The sequence below is a fragment of the Dipodomys spectabilis genome, unplaced genomic scaffold, assembly GCF_019054845.1.
Source record: "Dipodomys spectabilis isolate Male_0828 unplaced genomic scaffold, ASM1905484v1 ptg000178l, whole genome shotgun sequence".
NCBI classification, from domain to species: Eukaryota; Metazoa; Chordata; class Mammalia; order Rodentia; family Heteromyidae; genus Dipodomys; species Dipodomys spectabilis.
In genome coordinates, this window is record NW_024870855.1 from 2,407,682 (window position 1) to 2,429,300 (window position 21,619).

The 21,619-nt window shown below is 43.1% G+C and overlaps 1 pseudogene; it reads left to right on the top strand.

The window, feature by feature from the left end:
- The first annotated feature begins 10,158 nt into the window (after positions 1-10,158).
- Positions 10,159-10,745, top strand: LOC122120801 (annotated as a pseudogene).
- Positions 10,746-21,619: the final 10,874 nt, after the last annotated feature.

Sequence of the window (21,619 nt, forward strand, 5' to 3'; positions counted from 1 at the left end):
TGGTCCACAAGATAGGATCTGAACATTCTGTGAGCCAGGAGTTGAACCTTGGACGGTTTAGAGGCACTAGCCTCCCAGGAGAAGACAAGGGCCACAGACTCTTACTGTTCTGGACTCTACTGCTTAGATGCAGCAGGGATGGAACCTGACTTAGCAGGTTAGTCTGTAAGGGAGTACTGGGGGATTAATCTGGAATCTCACCCAAGAGTTGCCCCCAGCACTGGACGACACAATGGACCCCTCCACTGAGGACATCACTAGGTATGTTAAGGTACTGATCAGTGTTAGAGGCTACCATGAAATGGGCACCATTCTAAGGCTCCAGCAGTACATATAACATACCAAGCCTGACTTCAAGGAGTTTATATTCCAGGGAGGGAAAGGAGAAAACCAATAGAAAAGAATGCAGGGTTGGTGATGTAGCTCAGTAGTAGAACACTTGCCTTGTGAGGCCCTGGGTTAGATTCTCCACATCACAGAACAAAACAAGGCGAAAGAAATACACACTATAGTGTCATGTACAATAAAGTTCGATAGAGAAAAATAAAACTGAAGAAGCAGATAAGGATAACAAGTGTCAGAGTCTACTTGTAAGAGACAGACAGAGAGACAGAGACAAAGAGACAGACAGACTTTCAGGTTGAGAGAACAGGAATCCACAGGTTTAGGGGTGGAGCATGATAGGGATACATGAGGAAGAGCAGCGGTGAATGTGGCTCAATGCTGGGGGAGCAAAGCAGGAAAAGGAGAGGTAGTGAGAAGAGAGAGCTGCAGAGACAAGGGTGGGCCAGGAGAGCAGAGAAGACAATCACAGCAGAGACAGAGACAGCACTGAGCACAACCCCAGAGGGCGGCTGGATCCTGACATCAGGGCAATTCCACAAGGCCAGTGGCTGTTTTCTGTCCTAATCTACTCTTCTTTACACTGTCCTTGTAGTAAGGCCCTATTTACCAAAATCATCTGAAAAAAGCACTTACTCAAGCTTACGTTATAATTCACCATTTTGCCCACCTGTTGTTTGATTTTCACCACAACCTGCCCACCGTGTTGTTTGATTTTCTTTCTTATCCAGAGCAGTTTCCCACTTTCACCTCAGCCTTGTTTGGTCTGTCCTCTGCTCCTGGACTCCTCCCTTTGCAACAACTCAATGCACTTAGCTGTCTATTGCTTAGGGAAAAAAAAATCAAACAAACAATATCTGAGCACTACAGAAAATGTTTTTCAAAACTGGAGCTGACACTGTGTAGCTCAATGATAGAGCACCTGCCTAGTATGAGTGAAGCCCTAGGTCCCCCCGCCCCATTCCTAGCACTGAAAAACAAAACAAACAAAAACAGGGAAGGGGCAAATTACATGGCATGTAAATTATGTCTCATTAAAACCATAGTCTCAAAGAAAACTACTGTTTAAAAATGAGCAGGAAGGCTTATCTCCTTAACTTAAACAAATATTGACTTGTCTATCATATATTTAGGGCTCTAAAGATTTTCTAAGCAAGACTTGGGATTGTATTTCAAAAAAAGGCTCAAAGTAGCTTGATCCACTTTCTGTTTCAATAACTAAAACACAAAATGGAAAGCTTATTTCAAAAGGTGAGGTACAGCACCCACTCATACATTACTGGATGGAAAAAAATCAATAGATATTTGTATTCACAAATAATGTCAAGTACTTTCTCACAAGTAATTTAGTTGTGGACATTATAAGTGACTGAATGGAGAGAAGTAAACAGAGACATCTTTACACTCCTCTTGGAGGGCTCCACATAGCATTTCTTGAAAAATCAATTTTAATTTATGAAGTATATCTGGAATATATTTTTGTTCATTTGTGCCATTTTTATTTGCACATATCATGTAAAAATTTAAGTCTGATGAAATTTTAACAAAGCTACTGAAAATCCAATAAATATTCTGCCAGCCTGAGCAGAAAAGTCCTCATGAGACTCTTACCTACAAAAAAAAAAACACTCAAAAACCAGAAGTGCTTGGCTCAAGTGGTAGAATGCTAGCCTTGAGCACAAAGAAGCTCAGGGACAGCACCCAGGCCCAGAGTTCAAGTCCCAAAACAGACCAAAAAAAAGAGAGAGAGAGAGAAAGTCAGAATGTAATGTGTGGAAGCAAGATGTTGACATTATTTCAGCAGCAGGTCCTTCCTCTTTTCAGACACTTAATTTTACTCTTCCTACCAAATCTAAGATATTCATTTACACACTGGAAACCAGCTGCCAAAGAACTTTTTAAACATGAACTTTTTAAACCTTTTAAGCATAAAGGACTTTTTAAACGTGCTCCTTTTTCATGAAAGGGAAAAGAGGAAAGAGTCATTCAAAACCAGAGATCAGGGTGGAGGGAAGCCAGGAGGGAAAAAACTGGGAGAGAATGAAGGTTCAAAAGGAAAAGTACTCACTACCTGAATCATGTAACTGTGAGCCCTCTGTAGATCACCTTTACAATAAAAACTTTAAACACAGAAAAACAAAACCAGAGACCAGATTACATTTATTCTGTTGTCAATAATTAAGAGGAAATTATACACTGTCAGAAAAATAAAAGAGATTGAAGTCTTCGATGGAAATTCTATTTGCCTTTCAGGATAATTACCCTCAACTAACCCAAATTTCACTCATATCCACGTGTTAGAATGAAGTCACTGGGCTCTAGTTGTACAGCACTTTGTGTGTATTACTCATCATACTTAGGCCACAAAGATTTGTATTAACTCTGTATTAGCTTGTATTAACTCTTGTATTAACTTGTATTAACTCTGAGTTTAAGAAATAGGGTAGAACAAGTACCCAAAGCACCAAAATGTGAAAAACAGATCCATGAGATGAGGAGAAATCTACAGAGAGCTAGGTAGTAGCAGCAAGATAGCCTTTTGATCAGATTTAGATGTGATGACTGGAGTGCTATGATGACTGAGAGAATGATGGGGGGAAATAAGAGAATGAGATCAAGAACAATCCCTAGATTACTGGCTCGTTATATCTTTAAATGAAGGGAGGAATGATGGATTTGCCAGGCTACTGATCAAGTACAGCCAAATCCTAACCTCCAAAATATGTGAATATGTTACCATACATAGTGAAAGGAGGTCTACTCCTAAGATGAAAATTATCTTGAGATGAGAAATTATCCTGAACCATTTTGTGACCTACTTAGTCACAGACTTCTTGTTTTGGTTTTTTTTTTTTTTGGTCCAGTCATGGGGCCTGAACTCTGGGCCTGGGCGCTGTCCCTCAGCTCTTCAGCTCAAGGCTAGCACTCTACTACTTGAGCCACAGCGCCACTTCCAGCTTTTTTCTTTTGCTTCTGTGGTGCTGAGGAATGGAACCCAGGGCCTCAGGCATGCAAGGCAAGCGCTCTACCACTGAGCCACCTTCCTAGCCCAGTCACAGACTTCTTAAAAGAGTAGGACAGGATATTAGAGACTTCATGAGAAATGCTGAAGATGGAATGATGGAGAAGAAGAGAGGAGCCAAGATGTTAAATTTGAAGATGGAGCCAGGGGCCATGAGCCAAGGAATGCAGCTGGCTTCTAGAAGCTAAAAAGGGCAAATTACGGATTCTCTGCAGGGCCTACAGATGGGAGAGAACCCAGCCAACGGGTTCACTTCAGCTCAGTGAAAGTGATTTCAGACTTGACCTCCAGAACTACAGGAAGAATTCATGTTATGTTAAGCCACTAAATCTGTAATGTGCTATGACCGCAATAGGAAACTACTAATAACAGACACAGTAGATTTGGGGTATCTATTTGCTATTCGAGTAGATATTAAAGTGGTAGCCTGCATTTCAGAAGAGAAAGCAAGAGTTCAGAAATAAGAAGAATCTTTGAATTATGGCTGTCTTTTGAATATCCTCTAACACACCCCCTAAGAAGCACTTATGTGCATCTACAACCATTTTTTCTTATCATTTCCAAGATATTTAAGAATTTCTATATTCACAGAATTCCCGCTGGTAATCATAAAACAGCCCTTTTAATGCTGATACGATTTTGGCTTCTTTAAGGAAAGAAAATCAAATCACTTTTCACTTAAAAAAAAATGTTTCCCAAATTCTGCTTATTAAAAGAAAATCAAAATATCACGGAAACATCTAACATACAGAGTTCAAATCCCCATAGAACCATAGCTTTTCTCTCTGTGACCCTTTCTATACTCTAGAGGCCATAGATTCTATTTTAAATGTTAAAATTAAACAGTGCCTGCTATTTTTTAAATTAAGCTGGTTTTGTAAAAATTAGTTACTTATAACGGTAAGCTGTGATAGCAGCAAGTGCAAAGCTTCTGAGTTGGTTGATTTTGTTAAAAATTCCACATTCTTAGGCTAGATAAAAAGAAGGGGCAACATTTGGTTGATCAAAGAAATTTTGTGTCAATGAATTTTAAATAATGAAAACATTTTGGCCTTGACAAATTAAAAATCACTGGAGCATCTTCAAAGACAAGTATTTGGATTTTAGGGAAAATTTCCTATTCCCCTAGGAGCTCAGTGAAGCTATTTTTAAAATTCTAAAATAAGAGAGCTCACATGAACAATCTCTAGGAAAGGTACTACAAACTACTTTTTTTTGTGGGAGGAGGGTGGCAGGAGTGGTTCAGAGCCTGCTAAGTTACTATCTATAAGGAAGAAAGAAGATCATCCACAGATTTCTGCCAAGACTCTCTAACTTCCTCAACCCTTTGAGGAATGGTGGCAAAGATGCTGTGGCTGCAGCTGATTCACCACTTACTCTCTGGGAGAGGATCATCCACCTGCTCTAGGGACCAGGAGGTAACCTGCAGGGTCTCCTGCAGAAGGCTGACACTTCTCTGTACCATGATTATCACATTACCCAAGAAATGTGAGTAGAAAGTGAAAAAAGTGACTTTGAATAGAAGTTTTCAATGCTGGTATTTTTCCCCCATTGCTCTTTTCCCTGGCTCAGATCCCAGAAAAGCACCCCGGGTGAGGCTCAGCTACAGTACCTCAGTTGGATAAGATACTGTGCTCTAGAAGTTATTTGTGATCACAAAATTAATTGCACAAAAAGTGATGTACAACGTAGTGTAAATCTGGTGATTTACTACAAAGCAATCTGACTGGGAATAATAATAGTTGGCTCACATATCCCAACTCTAAAAATTTCAAACATTCAAGTGAATTTTGGTTGTTAGGAGTTAGCAGAGTTTGTAAATTACTATATAGTATTTTAGGTTTGCAGCCACATGAATTTGAGTGCAACTACTCAACTCTGCAGATGAAAGGCAAAGGAGCTACTGATAGACAATATGTAAGGACAAAAAAGGGACCCAGGTAATAAGCAAGTGAATGAAGATAATCATGTTCCAATAGAACTTCATACAGGTATGAAGCTGAGGCCTAGATTTAAAAATCCTTCATATAGCAATGAAGAATGTGAGATATTAAATCAAAGTCATATAGTGGTTATTGAGCATTTAGAATTTGTGCCTCCTTGAATCCAGTCTACTACAATGGGTTCTGTTGGGTCACAAGATGAAGATTAAATGCACATGAAAAATACAGCAGAAATAATGAGGTAGGTCTCAATTATGTTACATGGTATTCAACAGTTTGGTTCTAAATGAGGATTTACCTTGCAATAGTTGTAGCTTTTGTGAAAACAAGTGACTATCATAAGACTAAATGAGACCAAATGATAAATTAGCCATTATTTGCAAAAAAAAATATCATTTCTTTTATGAACAGAACAATATTTGCTCATCTCAAACTCATCTCAGGGAAAAACAGGATTTTAAAAACACTATGAACAGAATTAAAACACTAGAACAGTAGACAATTGGTTCTTATGGCTTTTGCCATTTGTGTTTTGGTTTTGCTGCTAGGGATGAAATTCAGGGTCATATGTGCTAAGCATGGGCTCTCCCTCTGAGCTACAACCTCAGCCTAAGGATGTTTGTCTTTTTGGTTTGGTTTGGTGCAGATACTAGAGCTAGGACTCTAGGTCTGGGTGGCATAGATAGGAGGATCACTGCCTAAGGCTAGCCCCAGGAAAAAGCTCAAACAGTAGAGACCACGTAAGAAAGAAGAACCTAAAGCAAAAAGGGCTGGGCTGTGGCTCGAGCAGTAGAACATCTGCTTAGCAAGTGCAGGCAGTTATAACCCTAGTGCTGTAAATAAGTACATAAACAGTCTCCCCCATGCCAATGAATTTTTTTTTAATGGAGACACTGATACCATTTCCTGAAAGATGAACTCCTTACCCTTCATGTGTGGGCTGTGCACAGTATGGAATGGGAGGATAAAAAAGTGAGTTTGAAGTCGAAAAACCTGACAATCACTACCAATGCCAAGAGATGATGGTCAACATCAGGAGGGATAAGTCATGTTATTAATATATTCCTCTGATACAGGATGACAATACCACTTCACCTCCCAAACACCCACAGCCAGTCTGACCTTTACAACACATCAGACAAATCTCAATGGAAGGATCGTATATAAAATGTCTCACCAAGATTCCTCAAAACTGTCAAAGTCATCAACCACAAGAACAATGTGAGAAACTGTCATAGCCAAGACAAGCCTGAGAAGAAACGACAGATAAATATAATGTAGAATGCTTTAACTTATCGCACAAGAAAAGTAAGGGAATATGGTGTCTGTACATATGGTTCAGTGGGAGAGAAATTGGCTACCAAATGCAAAGCCTTAGGTTTGTCCCCAGCACACCAAAAGACAGACAGACAGACAGACAAAAGAGACAGAGAGGCAAACCTAAGGCTCAGAGCCAGGCGCCAGTGGCTCACGCCTATAATCCTAGCTACTCAGGAGGCTGAGATCTGAGAATCATGCTTCAAAGCCAGCTCAGGCAGGAAAGTCCTGAGACTCTTATCGCCAATAAACCACTCAGAAAACCGATGTGGTGCAGTGGCTCAAGCAGTAGAGCACTCGCCTTGAGCTTAAGAGCTGAGGGACAGCGCCCAGGCCCAGACTTCAAGCCCCACGACAGACCAAAAGCAACAACAACAACAATAACAAAAACCATACTAAGGCTCAGGTGGATGTTGTAGAGCTGAAATTACCTGAGGAAAACCAGGATGGATGTGTTATCCTCAGAATGTACTATACCAGTGAAGTTATACAAGGCCTGGATGAACAGTCAAAAAAGTCAAAGGGGGAGAAGAGAAGAATATAAGTATACAATTGAAATTTAAAAAAAAAAATTGGTTGTATGAGGGCTGGATGAAGGGTTCAGTGGCACAGCACTTACCTAACATATTCAAGGCTCTGAGTTCCATCCCCAACACAAAGAAGGAAGGGAGGGAAAGATCAAAGGAAGAAAGAAAGGAGGGAAAGACAGAAGGGAGGTAGAGAGGGACAGAGGAAGGAAGGACAAAGAAAGATTTGCAGAGATTTGTAAAGATGGCTTTATCATGTCAAAAGTTTTTCATCTATGACAATAGAAAAGCTTTAAATATTACTACTGAGCCATATTGAAATAATTTATATGGCTTAAAAATAACCAAATGTGGTTGAACAAGTTTACATTCCCACCAACAATGAAGTAAGGTTTCTTTCTGTCCACATCCCCTCCAGCATCTGTTGTTATTAGAGTTCTTGATTTTTGCCGTTCTAACTGGGGTGAGGTGATATCTCAATGTTGTTTTGATTTGCATTTCTTTTATGGCTAGGGATGTTGAACATTTCTTCATGTGTCTATTGGCCATCCTTCTTTCTTCTTCAGAGAAGTTTCTCTTTAAGTCTTTAGCCCACTTATTTATTGGGCAGTTGTTTCTTTGAGGATTTGTTGTTGGGGGGTTTAATTTTTTGAGTTCCAAGTATATTTTGGATATGAGACCCTTGTCCGTTGTATGGCTAGTAAAGATCTTCTCCCAATCCGTGGGCTTTCTATTGATCTTGCTAACTATGTCATTTGCCCTGCAGAAGCTCTGCAACTTTATGCAATCCCATTTGTCCAACCTTTCTTTGATTTGTTGTGTTTCCGGGTCTCTATTCAAAAACTTTCAGCCTGAGCCAAGGAGACCTAGGGTTTCTCCTATTCCATCCTGTAATGTTTTCAGAGTGTCTGCTTTGACTTTAAGGTCTTTGATCCATTTGGAGTTGATTCTGGTGCAGGGTGACATATAAGGATCTAGCTTTAGTTTTCTACATGTAGTTAACCAATTTTGCCAGCACCATTTACTGAAGAGGCTGTCTTTCTTCCATTCTATTGTTTTAGCTCCCTTATCGAAGATTAGATGGCTATTGGAAAGCAGTATGGAGGTTCCTCAAAAGACTTCACATAGAACTCCCCTATGACCCAGCAATCCCACTTTTGGGCATTTACCCAAATGTTTACAAACAAGACCACACTAAAGCTACCAGCACAACAATGTTTATTGCAGCATTATTTACCATAGCTAAGATCTGGAACCAACCCAGATGCCCCTCAGTAGATGAATGGATCAAGAAAATGTGGTATATATACACAATGGAATTCTATGCCTCCATCAGACAGAATGACATTGCCCCATTTGTTAGGAAATGGAAAGGCTTGGAAAAAATTATATTAAGTGAAGTAAGCCAGGCCCAAAGAAACATAGGTCCCATGGTTTCCCTTATTTGCAATACCTAGTATATGTATGAGTCAAGCGGAAAAGGTCAGTAATATGATGTCAGGAAAATGAACCCTTAGATATGTATTTTAATGTTTTTTTCTTTCATGCATGTGTTTCTAACGCATTTATAAGATTATCTCTTTGTTGCTTTGTATGTCCCTCCCCCACAGTATAACCCCCGCTTTCACTATATTTGATGTCAGTATAACTTGTGGAGGAGATGGGGAAAAACCAGTTGTTTAAGGATACAGGTGGACCTGTTGCAACAATGAGAAATACAAGTTGTCACGTCCAAAACAGGCTTTACAACGTCGGTGGGGGGGGGGGGGGGGAAGGAGAAGGATTGGGATTGGGGGAGAGGGGGGAGGCTGGGAAGGGATGTGAAGGGTAAACCAAAGGAGGAGGCTGCAATGCTTGGTAAGAAATGTACGCATTATCCTGCCCATGTAATTGTAACCCCTCTGTACAGTATGTTCACAAATAAAATTAAATTAAAACAAACAAACAAACAAAAACAGCCAGGCAGGAAAGCTGTGAGACTCTTACCTCCATTTAACCAGAAAATCGGGAGTGGCATTGTGATTCAAATGATAGAGTGCTAACCCTGAGCTGAAGAGCTGAAGGACAGCAACCAAGTCCAGAGTTCAAGCCCCAGGACCAACAACAAAAGCAAAAACAAAAAATTCTATTTGATTTTCAGAGAGCATAGCATGTACTCTGACAAAATGAGCATTTAGAACCCTAAGATATGTATTCAAATGTTTTTTTTTCTTTCAGGTGATTGTTTCTAACATATCTATAAGATTATTTCTTTGTTGCTTTGTATGTCCCTCCCCCATGGTATAACCCTTCCTTTCACGGTATTTGAGGTTGGTATAATTTATGGAGGGAAAGGGAAAAAACAAATCGTTTAAATAGGGATACAGGTGGATCCATTGTAACAATGAGATGTACAAGTCCTTATGTGGAAAAATGAACTTTATAACTTTGGTGGCTTGGGAGGAGAATTGGGAGGGTGGGTGGGGAGGATGGGAAGGGGAAACAAAAGAGGAGGCTACAATGCTCGATAAGAAATGTACTCATTATCTTGCCCATGTAATTGTAACTCCTCTGTATTTTCACAATAAAAAGTAAAATAATAATAATAAAAATAACCAAATGGGGCCACCGCCGCCGCCACCACCATCACCACCGCGTCCTCAGCCCGAGCCGTCGCCGTCGTTCCCGCCTCCGCCCGGCCCGTTCCCTGCGGAAAGTTGGGCTGCGGCGGGCGGCGTCTGGCCGCGGCGCGCCCGCATGCGAGGGGCTCCGGGGGGCGCCTAGGGCTCCGGGAGGCGGCGGCGCGCGGGGGCAACTTCGTCCGGGAGCCCGCGCCGCCCACCCCGCGCCGGCCGGTAGCCCCGGAGCGGGCTGGGCGGTGGCTCCTCCCGTCGCTCGGCCTCGCTCCGTTCCTCCCTGCCGCCGCCGCCGCCGCCGCTGCCCGCCCGCCGGCCGGCCCGAGACGCGGACCTCGGTCCCCGCGGCGGTGACACGACCCGCGCCGCCAGCGCCGCGTCCTCCCGGCACCATGGAGTTCTCCGAGAGGAAAAGAAGCCGGAAATCCCAGAGCTTCAAACTGGTGAGCCCCGATTATCACCGTGAGGTCTATAAGATCTCAGAATTCACCAACGATATTAATGGGGAAGCCGAAGAGACACAACCCATTTTTTTAGGAGATGAAAGCATGGAAATTAAAAAACAAGTTACAGAGATGAGAAGATTATTGAATGACAGCACTGGAAGGATATCTCAGCGTGTAGGCAAAGAAGGAGAAAAATTAAAAGAAGAGCCCCAGGATTTGGATTTAGTGTGGCCTCAACGTTTGAACTCCTCCACTGAGCCTCCACAAGGCCTCCACCCTCCTTCCCGTGGTGTGTGGAATGAGCTACCACCCCAAAGTGGGCAGTTCTCAGGACAGTATGGCACACGTTCTAGGACTTCCAGAGTCAGCCCCATGTTGCTGTGAGCTCCAATGGAGAACTTCCAGTGGTGAACTCAGTTGAATCAAACTGCTGTACTTGTAACTGCCAGTCAACGTTACAAGCCGTTCTTCAAGAACTCAAGACCATGAGGAAATTAATGCAAATCCAAGCAGCCAGAAGTGCAACTTGCTGAAGGCTTTGATGTGTTTATGCCCAAATCTCAGCTGGACTCTATATTATCAAACTACACTCACTCAGGAAGCCTTCTGTTTAGAAAACTGGTGTGTGCATTTTTTGATGACAAGATTTTGGCTAACCCTTACCCAATGGGAAGAGGAAAAGAGGACTCAGTGACAACCGGAAAGGACTAGACCAAAATATTGTGGGTGCAATAAAAGTTTTCACTGAAAAATACTGTACTGCTAACCACGTGGATAAACTTCCTGGCCCCCGAGACTGGGTACAAATTCTACAGGATCAAATTAAACTTGCCAGAAGAAGGTTAAAAAGAGGCTCAGAGGTAGCTGATGGTGATGAAAGACTGGACAGCATTTCTCTACCACCAACAGGAAAAAAGACCTGAGGGCCAGAAACATTAAATGACTTTCTCAAGGTCTCACAGCTGGCTGAAGGCTTGGCGGGACCCCAGGCCTCCTCGCCTCCCAACCATGACACCTACACCATAGCGTTGTCTTATACCTAAGCCAAAGTCAGCTTTTCTCTGCATGCTTCCTACAAGATTCTAAGAGCTGATGGATGTACTGATCCCTTTAGGATTCCATTTTAATGTCTCACTGTCGTCACAGTTAGAATGTCTGTCATCAGTGTAGCCACACAGCTCACTAGAGTTTCTCATTCAAGTCCTTTCTCAAAATTTGCCTGAGGCTGTGAGGTCATAATGGAAGAGAGTAACAAGGGTCTTTCACCTGACTACTGAAAGTGATACAGATTTACGAAACAGCATGGGAAATTAAAAGTTTGGTCATTTTTGAAAAGAACTGAAGGCACAGATTGGTGCTCCTATTACATAGTAATAAAATAATATTGATAATCTAAAAAAAAAAATTAAAAAAAAAATAACCAAATGGCTTGGGCACTAGTGGCTCATGCCTGCAATCCTGGCTACTCATAAAGCTAAGACATGAGGATTATGGTTTGAAGCCAGCCCAGGTGGCCCAGGTGAGGCTATTATCTATAAACTTTTTTTTTTAAAAAAAAGGCAGAAGTAGATCTGTAGCTCAAGTGGTACTGTGCTTGCCTTGAGCAAAAGAAACTTAGGGACAATGTCCAGGTCCTGATTTTCAAGTCCCAAGACCTCCACCAAAAAAAAAAAAAAAAGAAAAGAAAAGAAAAGAAAAACTAATCTCAGGGGCTGGGAAGGTGGCTCAGTGGTAGAGTGCTTGCCTTGCATGCCTGAGGCCCTGGGTTCGATTCCTCAGCACCACCTAAGCAAAAAGCCGGAAGTGGCGCTGTGGCTCAAGTGGTAGAGCGTTAGCCTTGAGCTGAAGAGCTGAGGGACAGTGCCCAGGCCCAGAGTTCAGGTCCCACTACCAGACCAAAAAAAAAACAAAAACTAATCTCAGTGTTTGGAGGTCTGGTAGGATTAAGACACTTGCAAGAAAAGCATCAACTCCAGCAAAGCAACTACACTTGATTGTTAAATCAGGTGTTTGTATCAGATTTTGTGTTTAAATCAGATTTTGTATGTCTGCCCTTTGCAGAAACAATATAAAATGCTATAGGTCACTCAGAGTTTCTCAAACCTGTTTGAGCCTTAGCAAAGCTGTGGTACTTCTCCATTAGGAAACTTGCATATCTTTTAGTAAACAACATAAGAGATAGACAATTTTTATTTTTATTATATATTTTATTTCATTATATGTTTTATTTTACCTTGTAGTAGGGATGGCCTTATTCACTTGGGAGTCGAATAGACACAAATTATAAAGGAAAAGAATCATAAATTCATTTACATTAAAATGAGAAATTTTCCACATCTAAATAAATTACAAAAACTGAAAAAAAAATTAAAAGTCACAGGATAGATTATTTGCAACAGAAATAACCAACAAAAGTTGAGAATCCTGGATAAAGGACTCTAAGAAATCAATCAAAAAGGACAGACTAAAACTATGAAAATGAAACATAAAAACATAGAGCTACATGCACCAATGTGAATTTTATAAACCTAATATTGGATGAAAAACAAAAACAAAATTGAGACTCAGTTTGAAGTAATGGTGTAAGTATAAACAATCTTATCTGTAGATTTTATCTTCTTCCCTTCCCCTTCCTCTACAACTCAGGGTCACTCACAGGCTGTACTGGGTAAGGGTGGCTTCACATCCTGATTAGCCCTGATGCAGCAGAATCCTGAGACGGGGAACGTTCAGTTGAAAGGCTGGGACAATCCCAGGATAACCAGAAAGTACTGGTCACTGTACCTTCTATTTCCCTGCCTCCTGCCTCCCTTCTTTGGCACTAACGGAATGGTGCTAACACTCCAAGCTTTACTAGAGATGAACACTCAAACAAAAAACACAAGAAGAAAATCACAAAGAATGAAGTTGATTCAACAGGCCATCCCACAGAAATCAACCATGAAATACTTTAAGCCACTGAGAAAACCCACAATAGAAACTAAGTCTTCTGTGCTAGTCTGTGGAAATCTCCATGTTTATCTTATTGTTTTTTCATCTGATCTGTTCAAAAGGACAAATTAGCTAGAGAAACTCTTTCTTTTGTGCCTGTACTGGGGCTTGAGCTCAGGGCCCTGGTCTCTGAGCTTTATCGTTCAAGGCTAGGGCTCCACTGGAGCCCAAGTTCCACTTCTGGTTTTTTTGGCAGTTAGTTGGAGATAAGAGTCTCGACTTTTCCTGCTTGGGCTGGTTTCAAGCCTTGATCCTCAGATTTCAGCCTCCTGAGGAGTAAGGATTACAGGCTTGAGCCAAGAGCATCCAGTTTAAGAGGAACTATTTCTTAAGATCCATTATTAAGGTGTGACTTCTCTTAGTTACATATATAGACAGCATCCCCCTCAGTATCAGCAACAATAATATCACCTGGGAAGAAAAACAAAGATTCTCAGGGAAACCAACTGAACTGAATTCTCAACCAATTGAAAGAACAGACTTGGGATGGAAGTCAAGAACTTGTGAGTATACAACCCCTTCAAGATGATTCTTTTCTTTTTCTTTTTCTTTTTTTGTCGGTCGTGGGGCTTGAATTCTGGGCCTGAACGCTGTCCCTCAGCTTTTCAGCTCAAGGCTAGAGCTCTACCACTTGAGTTACAACGCCACTTCCGGTTTTCTGGTTGTTTATTGGAGATAAGAGTTTCTCGGACTTTCCTGCCCAGGTGGGCTTTGAACCTCGATCCTTCAGATTTCAGCCTCCTGAGTAGGCAGGATTACAGGCATGAGCCACCAGCGCCTGGCTCAAGATGATTCTTATGTACATAGAAAAAGCTTGAGAACTTCTGAGAACCCACACCAGCTCTGTCGTATTTGTGATGGACACACAGTGGAACAATAAGATTTCCCAAGAATTCAGGTAGTTATGTCCTTTTTTAATATAACTACTCAGGTGAGGTGAAGCAACAGGATCTTGCTACTGAAATAACTCTCAACAGTAATTATTTCATACTGTAACCAGATTCATGACACCTCAGCATAGGGGCATGAAACTTTCCAGCAAACCTTCCCACTTAACTTTCCTACGTTGGCTCATTAATTAATATCATGAATTATGAATTACTACAGAATTAGTCTTCGCTGAACTGACCCTCAGCACTTGACTGCCCCGCAATTCTGCAAAGCTTCAGCTAGTGTCACAAAAGACACTTTTATTACTTTAACAGCAGAAGCTGGCATGGTGACACCTCTGTGATTTTAGCTTCTTTGGAGGTGGATATTGGGAGGATCATGTTCAAGAATATCCTGGCGGGGGGGGGGGGGGGGGGGGAGAACTCACTTCAATCAATAAACTTGGTACGTGGTATAGACCTGTAATCTCAGTCATGTGGGAGGTACAGGAAGGAAGATCAAAGGCTAAAATCAGCACTGGGTAAAAAAATGCAAGACCCTATCTGAAAAGAACTAAAGCAAAACAGGTTGGGGGCATGGTTTAAGTGGTACAATATTGGCTTAGCAAGGCATGAGTCCAAATCCCAGTATAACCTTAAAAAAAAAAAAGGAAGAAAAATAGGAAAACAGGTTTTTATGGCAGAGTGCATGCTTAGCAAGAGCCAGGCCCTAGTTTCAATCCAAAAACAAAACAAAACCCAAACAAAGGCAAAAGTGGAAAAATAAGCCATATTTTATGAAGGTAACACCAAAACAATTAGCATATGATGAAATCATGAAAAAATCCAATATTCTTAACTTCATTTTTAAAAAGCTCTTATTTTCTAAAGAAATCTTTCTGGAGCCTTGGCCTCTAAATCGAAAGAACTCGTTCCAGACATTTCATAGTCATTACCTTTTTTTCTGCTAGGTTAATAAAAATAATGATCTGCTCAAAAAAATAAAAAGAGAAGAAGCATGCCATTATAAAAGACATACATACTTAGGTCAAGTTGTTAAATAAATAAAATTAAGCAATAATATAGGGATACTTTTGTGTATGGTAAACTATACAGAAAAGACAATTACAAAAATTTAAAAAATAAAAATAAGACTGGCGATGTAGCTTCATGGGAGTGTGTTTGCCCAGCAACACAATGCCCCAGTTTTAATCCCCACCATTGCAAGAAGAAAAAGAAGTCATAAAACAAAGGCAAGATATGTAACTCAGTGGTAGAGCGCTTACGAGTTTTCGCTTTATACATTTTTATTGTATGCATGTTGCAAAAATAAATAGATGCATTTATACAACTCAAGAGAGAAAAGGGCTCACAGGCTCCCTCAAGTCCACAAACACTGAGTTGACTGTGTTAAATTCTGTGAGATCAGAGAAAAGGGAAATCTTTAAATTATAAAGTGATGTGGGAAGGAGGACATGTTGAAAAAAGGAAAGTGAAAGACTAGAAAGAAGTAGAAGAGATGTTAAATCTCTGGGTAAGTTTATACTCTGGCTTGCAAGAGATCAACAGGCAGAACTAACAAATGCCCAGGCTTGGTAAGGAATGTAATGGTGTCTGAAAAGCACGTTCACTAAGAAGACACTACATGTAACAAGATGCCAGCTAGTAAATAATCTGTCCCCAAAGAAATAAAACAATTTACCCCTCCACCATAGTGCTGGCTCCTTGCCCCTTCCTGAAGAAAGATGTTTAAGTGGTTAGAAACCTGCAAACACCAATTTTCTGAGTGCAGAAAGTATACGTCATGTCTTGGCAAAATATTATCATAGAACCTTGAAAAGTATCTGCCAGCCTCGAGATGTTATGGAACTGGTAAAAAGTTACTAAAATGCCATTTCCACCAGTCTTGGAAAAAATACACTTAACTGGATGATGAACTTATTTCTGAACCCTATTTCATCTGGATTCTAACACAGCTCCCAAAAGTTCAGTTCCTTGTAAAAGGGACTATTTTTACTGAAAATTGAGAATTGATTACAGGTTCCTGTAATCCAATGAAGGTCCATTTTTGCAAAGCTTTTTCATTTTATTCTTGAAGGAATATTTACAAATATCCAACAATTATTATTTCACTAGATCTGGTTTTTCAGTAGATAAAGCTATCATCATCAAGATCACTGGTTTCCATTGGGACAGTCAAACGCCTTATTTTGATGAAAGCCCCTGTGAGGGCCTTCAAGATTCGACTAAAGTCATCCAATTGGCCATTTCTTCATGCTTTCTGCTCTCGTTCTTTCCTTCCATGGTATTTTTCTCCCCTTCATTTATTCGCTCCCCACAGCCCCATCTCTTCTTTAAGCTTCCAGCTTTCTCTCAGTGATGAAGGGACCACCTAGAAACCTTGTGCAACGCTTGAGTCCAACACTTGGAAGGTTATTCATTCTAACACCGACAGAGGCTTCCAATGATCAAATGATCGTTTTCAAATCAACCTACCTCACCCCTTCACCTCCCATGCCTGTCAGCCCCCAGGGCTTGTTCTTGCTTCTTTCTGGGTTTCAGACAACTCTGGTTCTCCAGTTGGAACCAAAGGCCAAAGAATTTCCTATTATGTGGATTGGAAACCTGGCCCAGGAAGAAGCAAGGGGTGGGGACCCTAAGTCACTTGTTCACCAAACCACTTGATCCCTGCCGCCTTTGTGTACCCCCAAAAACACAAGATCAGAAAAGTAATTACCGGCAGGACCACGATCCCCCCAATCCGAATGAATTACCTCTTGAAATTATGTTAAGTTCCTTTCACAAGACAACTCTTAAAGGAGTCCCAGCGAAAACTGGTGAGCTCAGTCCATGGGGGAGGGAGGGAGGGAACCTGGGGTCCGAAGTTCAACAGACAAAGAATCAATACCGGACTCAGCCGTGAGCACGTGGGTGGACCTGGTTGGGGCGGTGCAGGCAATGCCACTGGGTGGGGTCGTTGTCACCCCGCTTCCCCGGAGGGCTCCTGGCCTGCGACTCACCCAGAGATAAGGAATCACCCAGGCCGCTCGGGCCCAGCCGCCAGCTCTGGGATTTCACGTGCACAGGAATTTTAGGAGTTTCGGCTCCAGAATCACCACACAGCCGCTGGCAAGCTCCTGACCTGGCCCCCAAAGTGTGGGGGGCGGGGGGAAGGTGAGGATGGCTGAGGCACTGACCCGCTTTCCCTTGCAGGAGTTCCAGGTGCCGGTCCCCTCCCGGGGGGTGGAGGTACTGCGGCCCGGCAGGGCGGGATCTGAGGGACCCCGGGGCACCCAGCCTCGGGTCCCCCCACGTCCCCCGGCCCCCGACCTGCGGCCCCCCCGCGCCTCCCACCTGCGGCCAGTGGCTGGAGATGGCCCGGCCCCGGGCCCGGCGCGGCCCCCCGGGCTCTCGGCGCTGGCGCAGCTCTTCCTCCTCGTCGTCCCGCCGCCGGCCCTCGGCCATGGGCGAGCTGCGGCCCCCCGCGCCCGGGTCCGCCCGGGTCCGCGAGTCCCCGGCCCCCCGCGCCGGCGCCCCCGGGGCGGCCAGGCGGGCTCGGAGCCCAGGTGGCGGCGGTGATGGCGCGGTCGAGATCCACCACCCCGGCGGCCCTCCACCTGCGGCGGGGGGAGAGCCGCTGCGCGGCCGGGCCGGTCGCCCCGTCTCCCCGCCTCCCGGGCGCGCGGGCGGCCTTCCCTCCCCCCCAGCCCCCAGCCCTCCTTCCCTTTCCTCTTCCCCTCCCCGCCCCGCACGCCGGCGGCCCGGGAGGCGAGCGATCCGGCGGGCGCGGGCCGGCCTCGCCTCCTCCTAGGGGAGGGGACAAACCGGCCACGGAGGCCGCACCCGCCAGGAACACCCCCCGGACCCGAACAACGTGGGCAAAATAAATAACCGGGCTAGGGAGGGGCCCGGGGAGCAGGCCTGGCCTCTTCCTGCCCTTTCGCAGGATCCCCGAGCCAACAGGAAACCTATTTGCCTGATAAAAACAAAGGAGGAGGAACCTGCCCCGAGGCCGACTTGGGATGAGGTCGACGGCGGGGGCTGCGGAACTTCTTTCCCAGCAAACCTGGCTGGGAGTCGAGGCAGCCCCTGCTCTGCCGTTTTCTCTTTGCCTTGCCTTTCCCTCTTTAAATTCTGCCGTGCCACACTGCACCGAGGATGTTTGGAGCCGTGATAGCACTCCGTGTGATACACATCATCATGCATTTGTCCAAAGGCACTGAAGATTCAACACCAAGTGGGAACTTCAAATGATAAGCTTTCAGTGATAAAGATTTGCTAGCCTGGTGTTGGTAGTGCACGTCTGTAATCCCAGATGCTCGAGAGGCTGAGATAGGAATATCAGAGTCTCCAGCCAGCTAGAGCCAAAGAGAGACTCTGTCAGGACCACTAAAGACAAAAGGACTTGTGGTGTAGCTTAAATTCTAGGGAGCTTTCTGGGAGGCTCTAAGTTCAAATCCAAAAAGAAGGGGAAAGGAAGGAAGGAAGGAAGGAAGGAATAGACTTTAAAAAGTCTATAGCTATTTTAATGATAAATAAAGCTGAAATGGGTGTGTCTCAGTGGTAGAGTTTGAGCACGTCTGGTATGCATGAAGCCCTAGGTTCCATCCCTAACACCACAACATAAATGAATAAATAGATTCACTGTATTCCAGTTAGTTTGGGGGTCAGGAACTGACAATAAGCACTAGAGGCCAGGAAGAAAATATGTTTCAGGAGCTCATACCTGGTGGGGGTACTGGCTCTAAAGTCAGAACTGTGTAATTTGAAGCACTTAGTATGGACCTTACTGCCCCCCCCCCCCAACATGTTTTCAAAGCTGACAAGGGCTATGTAACAAGTGTTATTGTGTGTACCCTATAATATACACCTAAGATCAGTGGGTACATATATGTGCTTTCATACAAAGGATCAGATTCTGGAATTGCACTAACACACACACACACACACACACACACACACACACACACACACAAAATACCCAAGCAGCAGCAGAAACATTACCAGACATGAAAGCTTCCAACTCTCTTGCGTGGGATGAGCAGGCCTTCTTTATCTTTAGCCTCTGGCTCTATTTCTGAGAGTCTGAGAAAGCTCCTAATGTTCTGCATGTAAGAGAGAAACAGGAAAGGAGACAGGGTCACTGGAAACAGAATGGCCCATGCAGTTTCTTTGCCTTCCCGCCATGCTTGCTGCTGCTTTAGGAAGTCTGGTTTTTAAGGAGATAAAAACGGCAATGGATTTTGAGGAACTGAGGTTGAATCCACAGAGAGATTTTTATCACTGCATGAACAGTTAAATAAGTTGACACTCAGAATCAGAAATAAAACCAGATTGGGCAAAAGGCTTCATCTGTGAGAAAGAAACTTCTATGATGTGATTATCTGAAGTTTTCTGTCACACACTTAATGTGATTCATAAGGAGGTAGAAGGACGAGAAAGTGTTCAGAACATAAAACGTGGCATGTGTCACAGCTTGCAGCTTGCAGCTTGGATCAACATTTGGTTTAATTGACTCAATTATTACAAAATATCCCTAATACATTAAAGACACTCTCCAAGGACTAACAATGAATAAATAGTTATAACGAGTGTTACTAACAGCTGAGATACATATGCTTCTGTCCTAAGTGTTTTACGTAGCTTTATCATGTATTTCTCACTATGACCCTACAAGTCAGATACTGTTTGTAATACTGTTTTATAGAAAAGAAAACTGAATAACACAGAAGATCTAATGACAAGAAGCCATGTAATGTCCAATAAAGAGAAAACATTCAAGAAAGGCAATATTTGAGAAGAAAATGATAGGTTTGGAAAGGTAGATCAGCACCAGGGGGGTGGGGGGCGGGTAGGAGAAAAGGAAGATAATGATGGAAACTTAGCCAGAATTAATAAAAACCATAAGCCTTCAGATTAATGAAAGACTATTCAATTAACTTTCAGTCAGATCTCTAAAACAACACTACAGTAGTCCCTCGCTATATTGCAAGTAGCAATAAGTGAGCCACTATAGAGCAAAGGATGACCACATAATGCTGATACTTCACAGTTTTCACCTATCCCAGGGGTCTCTGAAAGGTTAACTCCAACAGTGGGTGAGGGATCACTGTAACACAAAATTATTTCCTGAGTACCTAACAGGTGCCGTTCTACAAGTCCATTATATAGGTTATGTCATATACTATTTACAACAACCTTCTAACCATTACACTGCTTTAGAGATTAAAAAAAAAAAAAAACAGGTCAATTAGCTGTCCTAAGGTCTCAGAGCCTACCAAGGATTGAGTCAGATTTCACTCTCAGACAACCTAATTCCACAGAATGTGCCTTCACATCATTTCTTTAAAAAATCTTCTCTTCGGGTATGGCAGCTTTTTTGTTATTTATTTGCCAGTCCTGGAGGCTTGAACTTAAGACCTGGGCACTGTCCCTGAGTTTCTTTAACTCTACCACTTGAGCCACAATACCACTTCCAGCTTTTTCTGTTTATGTGGTACTAAGGAATCAAACCCAGGGCTTCATGCATGCTAGGCAAGCACTCTACCACTAAGCCACATTCCCAGCCCTTAACTTTTTTTTTTTTTTTGGTACGGTCGTGGGGCCTGAACTCTGGGCCTGGGCGCTGTCCCTCAGCTCTTCAGCTCAAGGCTAGCGCTTTACCACTTGAGCCACAGCGCCACTTCTGGCTTTTTTCTTATGTGGTGCTGAGGAATCGAACCCAGGGCCTCAAGCATGCAAGGCAAGTGCTCTACCACTGAGCCACCTTCCCAGCCCCAGCCTTTAACTTTTAATTTTGACATGGCATTCGTGTGTGTGTGTGTGTGTGTGTGTGTGTGTGTGTGTGTGTATGTGTGTGTGTGTGTCTGAAGTTCCCCTTTCTATAAGACTCTCTCATATTGGATTATACTCCTACCCTACTCCGATATGGCTTGTTTTAATGATATCTGCAGCAAATTTATCCCTCAGATCACAGTGCCTACCTTTGTTAATTCTGGGCTCATGGTAAAGCAGAAGATCAGGGCAGCAGAAGCATGTGACAGCATGTCCATTTCATGGTGTACAGGAAACAGAAATGAGAGTAAGGAGGAGCCAAGGAAAGATATGGCCCCTAAGACATGTCACCAATGACCTAGTTCCTCTAGCTAGGTCCCACCTTCCAAGGTTCCCAGAAATTCCCTTACCAGCTGGGGGACCAAAGCTTCAACTATGACCCTGTAAGGGAACATTTTATATTCAGACCCCAGCAGATATGCATTATATGAATTTCATTCAACATCTGTAGTCTCATCTACTAAGGAGGCAGGGGCAGGAAGAGGGAAAGAGTGAGGGCAGCTCGGTGACATCAGTGAGACAATACTCAAAAATAAAATACAAACAGAAAGGCTGAGATGTCTCAATTGGTAGTGTGCTTGACTAGCATATGTAAGACCCTATAAAGATTACATTCCATACTGGGTGCCAGTGACTCATACCTGTAATCCTAACTACTCAAGGAGGATGAGAACTGAGAATCAAAGCTAACCCAGGCAGGAAAGAATGTGAGG